Consider the following 9,063-nt stretch of genomic DNA (forward strand, 5'->3'; position numbering starts at 1 on the left):
CCTTTCGTCCACTGGCACGTGATGAGAAGCTACTCGAGAAGTGATGAGAGTAATGCACACCGTTCAAACTCATGGCATAAATCTTGAAATGCCAACACCGCCACCTCTAACCTTGCTAGTGAACAGCGTGGACATTATAGAGTTTATGCCTAAGGTTGACATACAGATTGCGTTATGTTCGATAAGCTTATTGAATTTATTATTATTATTATTATTGTTATTATTATTATTATTTATTTTTTTATTTTTTTCGAAGGTGGCAAAACTTATCAAACTCAGGTGTCAAACTAACAGTGAGGACAACCATCTCTGGTTACTATCAGCGAATGTCGGTCTATTATCAAGGAAAACCACGCCACCTGTAATAACCCGCTAGTGGTCCGTAAGGGAGCACAACCATCTCTGCAGCGAATGTCGGTCTGTTATCAAGGAAAACCACGCCACCTGTAATAACCCGCTAGTGGTCCGAGCAGGCTTTCACTCTTGCCAGATGCCTCTGGGTCTTGTTAACCTGTTTCCTTACGTGCGAGGAAGACGAGCTCTTAGCCAAACAGAAGCAGTTTTAGGGCATACTCAAGCTTATTGAATTTATTTCCAATTACGTTTTTCAAAAATAATTTTAAATATATTAAAAATATATATAATTTTAGAGTTTAATATTTTGTTGGGTAAGGATATGTATGATTAATAAATTTGGTTGATATTTGTGAATAAATATATAATTAATATTTATATTTTATTAATATAATTATATAAAATTTAATTTAAATATTATAAACATAAGGGATAAATACTAAAAACTCAAGGAAATAATATTAAATTTAAAAGATAAATATTATAAACCTAAGGTATATAAACTCTAAAATAAAAATTATAAACCCTAAAATAAATATGGTTGAACATGATTGATTTTCATATTGACACAATCTTTGTCACAAAACGAAATTAGATTATAGTTAATCATAATTAAAATGATTATTTATAAAAAACTCTGATTTAATAAATTAATTAATTAATTAAAATAACAAATAAATTTATTATTATTATTATGTAATAAAGATTTTCCAGAATTAAAGTTTAAATGGTTTAATCTCACAACGTTCTCATGCCTAAAGGTTATAATTATTTAAAATAATGTTCTCATCAATAACATAATATTAATGATAAAAATGTATATGAGTTATTATTTTATCTATAGACTTATAATTTTATAATAATATTATAAAGTTTAAGTATTTTAATTTCGAAATAAAATATTCATTAAAGCTATTTTTATTTAATAAATATCGATAGGAATTAATCACTTCTAGTGGTGGCGTGTGATTTATGCTATAGTTTCTCTTTTTGCATAGATATAATTTATTTTTTACTTGTAATTTTATTTTTTAAATATCATTAATGAAAAGTTGCATAATTTTCATTCCATTTATTTGGATATATAGATATTTTTATTATTTTTTATTATTTGTATACTATAGTTTTTATTTATTTCATTTGAGCTTCATTCTTATTATATTTTTTATTATTATTTTTTTTATTATTGCTAACAATGAATGTATAATGATGTATTTTTTTTTTGGGATATATTGATTATAACAAGTAATTTTTAGTATTTGAAATAATAATATATTGTATTTTTATAAATGTATTTATAGATAAATAATTGATAGAATGATGAATATTATAATGAGGACTTACTTTATAAATACCTAAGTAGGGTGTCTTTTCACTAATGAACATTTTTCTAAAAAACACATGTCATTAACTAACAAACATTTATTATGTTTATAACATTTTCTTTCTATCAAGGAACCTTTTGTCCTTAAACCATAAGAAAATATATTTTCTCTAGTTGGGCACATCTTCGTGGTGAATTAAAGTTTCTCTGTTTTTATGAGTTTGACTTCATTTTCTCTTTGAGTGTTGGTGAGGTTCTTGTGTTGTTTGCATATTCTTGAGAGTAAAAGCTTCAACACCATATAATTTGAAATGTTTCCCTTGCTAATTAAACTCCATGAATTGTTCTTCAATGTTTGTAGTATAAATTCCCAATTGCATCAACCATTTTGAATCTAAAACTATATGCATCTCGTCAAACAATAGAGTGTAAAGTTTTGTCCGTAGTTCTAGTTTTTGTATCTGAATTGGAATCTTATGATATTTTGCTATTTTGACTTTTTTCCATTAACAACCATTGCGATGAGGTCTTTGGTAGGGTACATAAAAAGGTTTAGTTGTTTAGAAACAAAAATTTCTATACAATTGTGAGCACCACTAGAATCTATGCCAATATTCTAACATTTATGTCTTTTATGACTCCTTTAAGCTTTGGGGTCTTAGGTTGTGGTTTCCCCATCACGGTTGTTGGCAAAACTGTAGGGTTGTTTTCTTTTTTCACAAAGACTGGATCTTTTCATTTTTGAGAAGTGGTGGAATTCATTTTGTAATTGGTCTTTTGGATTAATTACCTTTCCTTGAAGTTTTTTTTCTTCATTTTTATTAGCTTAGTGATGCTTTTTGTGGTGTATCATCCTAGTCTGAATTTGTGTTCTATGCTACTATCATTCCATCATATGGATTTTGTACTTCTACTGTCCTTACATCCATAATTTTATAGTAGTGTAAGGAGATGCATTCACATTTATATCTCTGTGTCCAATTTTTTCCATACTTATGACAATTGTTTTTCTTCATTTTCCTTCTCTATGATTCATTGCTAGATGTGTTTGAGTCCTTTTATGCTTCATAAGTATATATTTTCTTATTGTTGCATTTATGTCCTCGCAACTATTTGTCTCCACGATATCTACATTTTTTTATTTCCTTCTTATTTGAATCTTCTTGTGAGTTTTCATCTTCCCTGGTGAGCTTGTTAAACTTGTTCTTTGCTCAATTAATTTCACTACATGTAATCCTTCAATTAACATATGTACATTCTCAATAATTGTTCATCTTTGAATCCATTTTGTCTTATGGCCATAACTTCCCATTGGTGCATGTAGTCATTCATGTTTCCCTTATGTTTAAGATGAACAAATTTATTGTACAGGTCATCATCTTCCTTGTCATGGAACCTTTTTAATAGGGAAACTATGAAACTTTGCCAACGAAAAGAACGAGTGCCACATTTTTTGCTCCACCATAGAAACTAATCATAAGCTTCCTTTTTTAAGTTATTCGATGCCATCATTATTTTTTCTCTTTCATCCAAATGGGGGTTTTGATTAAAAAAGTTTCATCCATTTTATTGACCCAAATGAATATTTCCCTATCGTATTTACCATCATATTTTGGCAATTTTGTTTTAGTTCATTGATAATCTATATTTGGGACTCTTGTGCGATAATTACTACTTGAAAAAATTACTTCAGGTGCTTCTTGATGTTCTTGCTTCCTTGCATTTTCTGGTTATGGACTTGATATTGGTTTCTAGTAGGTTGAGGGTTATGTAATTGATGTGTCTACCCTCTCAATTAGTTGGCCAATTATTTTTCCCCGGAAGTTAAGTATCCTTGTCATTTCATCCTTTTATTCATTTCTCATTCTTAATGCAATTTTCCATCGATTCTTAGAATCCTCTTTCAAATTGTCAATTCTGATTTTTTTTTGTTAACTCTTTTTATTTGTCCCCCAACTCTCTTTAGTCCTTTTCAACATCGTCAAAACAATATCTTACGTTATTAACCTCATCTCTATATTAGTTGACTTCAAAATGTAATTTTTCAGTGCTAACCATCTTTTCTTTGCAAACCCTATATATATATATATATATATATATATATATATATATATATATATATAACAGTTTTCTCAAAAACAAGTTTAAATTTATTTTTCTTAATAAATTAATATATTAATTAAGAGGATTTATATAAAAGTCACTTGAGAAAGGAAAAACAAAAAATGTACAAATTGAAATGTGGATGGAGGGTGAGGTAAGGGAGGTGGTATGAAATTGTATGGGTTGTGAGATAAGTGCAATTGTACAGAATTAATATGAGAACAACATAAGATTGACATTATGTTTGATGTACTACACAATTGAGACTAGTATGTATGGTGGGTACAAATTTGCATTACAAATGTATGGATCAGTACAATGTTTGTATTGATCGATTGATGTTTAATTAATAAATTGAATGTATAATGACTTATATGGATTTGATTATGGGAATGGTGGTATAATGATGTATGTCATGGATTAAATGACTACAAAATGATGAAAAGGGACAGTGATAGTAGTGACAGAAGCCAATATGGTATGATGAATGTATAGGCTGGTGATTGTACATCATGGCAGGCAATAGGCAGTTGATTGTACAACTGTACAAAATTTGATGGTTGATTTATTATGCACAACAATACCATATGATAGCAAATGATAGTTGATAAGTACAAAATACAACTTGATAAAAAAAAAAATATAGTTGTACCTGCTACATATTGTACAGTGAATTGGTACAGATTGTACAATGGACTGCTACATATTGTACAGTGAATTGGCACAAATTGTACAATGGATAACAATGAAAATACCACGAATTGGATCTAATACCAATGTAACAAATAATCCTTGTTTTCATTTGAAGACATAATTTATTTGTAATCGTATGATATATAAATATTGATAGAATGATGAATGTTATAATGGGGGACCCTACTACTATGAATACCTAGGAAGGGTTCCTTTTCACTAATGAACATATATTTATGATAAGACATGTATATCAGTAACAAATTAACAAGCATTTATTATGTTTATAACATTCACACTACAAGTTAGTATCAGAGATTCATAATCAAATTTAAGACAAAAGTCAAGTACATATGGTGGACATCAAGAACCACAAGGGATATTATTTCCTTACTACAACCATGGTTAAGGCCCTAAGACCCATTCAAGGTCCAAAAAACATGTCAATGGCACCCACATCTACCTCCTAATTCAAACACCCACTGGTGATAGCTTAGCTCATGGTTTCTAGGTGTTGTTCATTGTGCTTGAGCTTGTGAAGGTTCAATTAAGACTTAAGGAAATTGTTCACCAATTTACCATGTTTATGCATCAAAACTAATTTAAAATGCATAAGACCCACTCATGGGATTCACAACCTACTTGGAGGCCTACAAATAACCTATATAAAGGACTCATATGTTGGTTCAAATATTTATTCAAGGTTCTCGATCCAAGTATAATTTTATAATATCCCAAGGAACTTAGTTTTTTTTTCCATAATTATGTTCAAGGCCCACCACCCATCTTGCAAAATGTTTAGTGGCATCCATATCTAAATGTTAAACACACATGGAGAAGATAACAGATATGATAGATAATCATGAGTTTCTTTTATTTACAAATGATACACATTTATAATATATTTTGATGCCCCTTGGTTTCCATATACCAAGTGGTCCCTTGGACTCCCTTTGACTTTTTACATTCCACACCAACCCTTAGCATATTAGGTGTCCAACGTTACTCCCCTTAATCCAAAGGGGTGTATATGAGTCCAAGACAAGAGCTCTAATACAAAAATCCATCAATGGATGATCGTAATAAGCTGAAGTTTAGGTCTTCTACTAGAGGAAGTGCTCCTAATGCTTTGAAGAGGGAGACCTTCAACCTGGAAAAGGGAGGTCTACAACCTGTTTTGGTTTAAGGAACGCTTAGCGCAATTCTCGGAACTCTTCCAAATATGGAAAGACGTTGAAGTCTTCTACTAGAGGAAGTGCTCCTTGATGCGTTTGAGAGGGAGACCTTCAACCTGGAAAAAGGGAGGTCTGTAACCTGTGGTGATTTAAGGAATGCCACAAACCAAAAGCATCTTAAGGGCATTTATTTCTCTAGCTACAACTCTGAATATGGGTATGGTTCTCACCTGCTATAGGCTCAGGAAGCAGGTTCAGGTTGTGGCTCAAACTCGCTTGATTTATCTTTGAAACTTGTAGATGACCATCACTTCCCCCTTGTTAGATAAAAGGTGAGAAGACAAATATAACTCAACTACAATACTTTCCAATACTCTAGAAGAAATTATGACACATGACTGAAATATATTCTTGGTTGTTGAAGCCCATTGCCAAGAAGTGATCCATCCAAGGTGAATCTTTGTTCTTGCAGGTTGTTTTTTTTTAAGCATATGTTTGAAGAATGAGTGTGCTAACAAAAATGCTTTCACGGGTGAAGATCAAAACAATGATCTTTCACATGGCCAACTTTGTCACAATGTTGGCATTCGACAACCTTTAGTTGCGAATGTGGAGTAGAATCTGGAACAGGTGAAGGTGAGTTGTCATGAAGAAATATGACACTCTGAAATTTGATGGGATTTGAGTAATCTGGAATATGAAAGGATGCCTCCTTATCATATCCAAGACATGTTTTGTGCTTGTTGTTGACAAGCTCTTCCCAAGGTCTGATGATTGGCTTGGGAAGTGCAAACTGAATTTGTGATTTTGCATGCAAACCTGCTCTTGCACTAGGCACTAAATGTGAATCAACCTCAACCTTACTAATTTCATCACTTGTTGGTTGTTGATGGGTGTTTTTTTTAACCTTGAAAAAATGATTGTTTTAAGCAGGAAACAATTTAGAAAGAAAAATCTGTTGAAGCTCATCTCGTTGGAACTGAGATTCTAGTTGCAAAAAAACAATTTTTCCCTTTGCATTATAAAGGCAAGTCTAAAAGTCAGAGAGAGTGTCTTTGTTGATGTTTACCTTACCATCAACATTGAAAAGTATAGGGTGTTCAATAGCTCTAATATATCATCAAATTTGGCCTTTTTCAAGTTAACGCAAAGAATCAAAGAGAACTAATTCACCTGAGGCATTAACCATACACAACTAACTAACACCAGTGCGCATACACATTCCACGGTATAGTTGATTCAATGAACCATAGTGAAGAAAAAACAACAAATTTCGGAGGAATCGAAGCAAGGTGTTGGGAGATAGGATTTTGGGATGGACTTAAATAAACTCAGAGTAGCCAGTGTACACACTAAACGTATCCACATCAAATGCACCATATTCATAATAAACACAGTTTTTTAATGCACCGCAACTCACACTATTTCAATGCACTATTCAACAATCTTCAACAAGATAGTGATTCGATGCATAAAGTATTCACACTTCGACGTTCAAACTCAAACCTGACGGCGACATGATTGTTTCTCTATGTTATTTTTTTTTGTGAGACCTCGTCCTGCAACTACACTAATCTCTCTTAATTCAAGGGCTGCCAAATCATTATTTTATTGAACCTCGAGTCAACACCATATGTTGTCCAACTATTCAAATGTTGAACTGCATGAATAATCACGGTTTTGAATTCACTGCACTGCTTCAACTTGTTGAAAGAAATGTATAACAGTGAGCTAATAAAACAAAATCACAGTGAAGTGTTTTGACTCCCCCACCAAACTCTTGCTTCACCGTACGAGCCATTCCTCAAGATGAATAATGTGTTCACCAGTGGAATGTACAAAGTGCAACAGATCCTAATTCATCTATTGATTTGAAAAACCATGAGGAGATGTCGATATTGATTTTGAGGTTATAGATTCCATCTACACACAGTCCGTAGCATATTATTACATTCCATTCATTTTTTTTTGGCAGGGTTAGGCATTCGAGTAGCAACGTAATGAACATACATTACTTGCAGGAGTTGTGCACTAGACAATACACCATTAATGGAATATATTGTAGATAAGGGCTTTGACTATACATTGGAACGTTACGAAATTCCGAAAAATGTGAACCACTGAAGATTTCGATCCGCACTCCAAAGTAAGACTTGTTATTTACACGATATCGATATCAAGCAACACGAGCCTAACTCGTTGTATTGCTAACAACAACCTGCCTTCCCAATCAGTCTCAAATATGAACAAACAAATTTAGACATAAAAGAGTATTCAACTTGTAGTACACCCTCCACTTTGAATGCAATTGTCAACCAATAGAACTCAAGTTTGAAATCTTGTGTTCGTAAGAAGTTCAACACACTATTTTAACGCTCTATTTTGAGTAACGCTTCAAACACCAGCGTAAAGAACTCAACACAGATGACTAGAATGAATGCAACGTTTAAGTTTTCAATGTTGTCAACCAAATTCACAGCACCCTACATAATTCAATGTATACATCCCATATATCAAGAGAAACGACCATCATTTAGTAAAAGAATCGTCCCTCTCAATGCATAGAGAATACACAGCTGCTTCAACGCAGATCTCAAGATCAAAATTTCAGGGAATTAAACACAGACGGCAGAGTTTCTGTAAGTAGGTTTGGTGAGTAGAGGAAAAACTTCTAATAGGGAGCAGAAATGGTAGAATTAACATGCAGAAATGCCACAAAACAATTGGCTCAAATATGGGTAGGGAAGGAGTACGCTTACTCTGATACCATGTTAAACACACATGGAGAAGACAATAGATAAGATAGGTAATCGTGAGTTTCTTTTATTTACAAGTGATACACATTTATAATACATTGTGATGACCCTTAGTTTCCATATACTACGTTGTTTGTTGGGCTCCCTTTGATCATTTACATTCCACAACAACCCTTAGCGGATTAGGTGTCCAACACCAACTATGATGCGAAAGACCCCTTAGAGAGGGTTTTTGTTTTGGTTTGAAAAGTTGGTCATTTTGATTGGTCTTAAGAAAAGACATTTATGGCCTAAGTACCAAGTTATTTCCTCCCATAACCATGGCACTTGAGCTTATGAAGGTTTGGTTAGGGATTAAGCTCCTTGTTTCCTTCATGAGTATGTTTATCCTTAATACCAATTTCTATGCACAAAAGTTACTCATGGCACCCATATCCCATCTATATGCTAAAGAACTCTAATTATGGAATTTACAACCATTCCTAATGTGGGCTCAAGATACATTTTTATTTGCGACATGTGTTGTGATTTAATCTTGATACCATACAAGGGAATATGGTAGTTCGAAGATGCGTTTAACACTATAACTTGAGAAGCTTCATAGGTTGTAGTGTTGTTCATCGTGCTTGAGCCTCAGAAGCTTCATTAAGGGTATACA

Source organism: Pinus tabuliformis, chromosome 3_2, assembly GCF_031772625.1.
Source record: "Pinus tabuliformis cultivar Carrire ecotype Pingquan chromosome 3_2, CPIR1, whole genome shotgun sequence".
NCBI lineage: Eukaryota > Viridiplantae > Streptophyta > Pinopsida > Pinales > Pinaceae > Pinus > Pinus tabuliformis.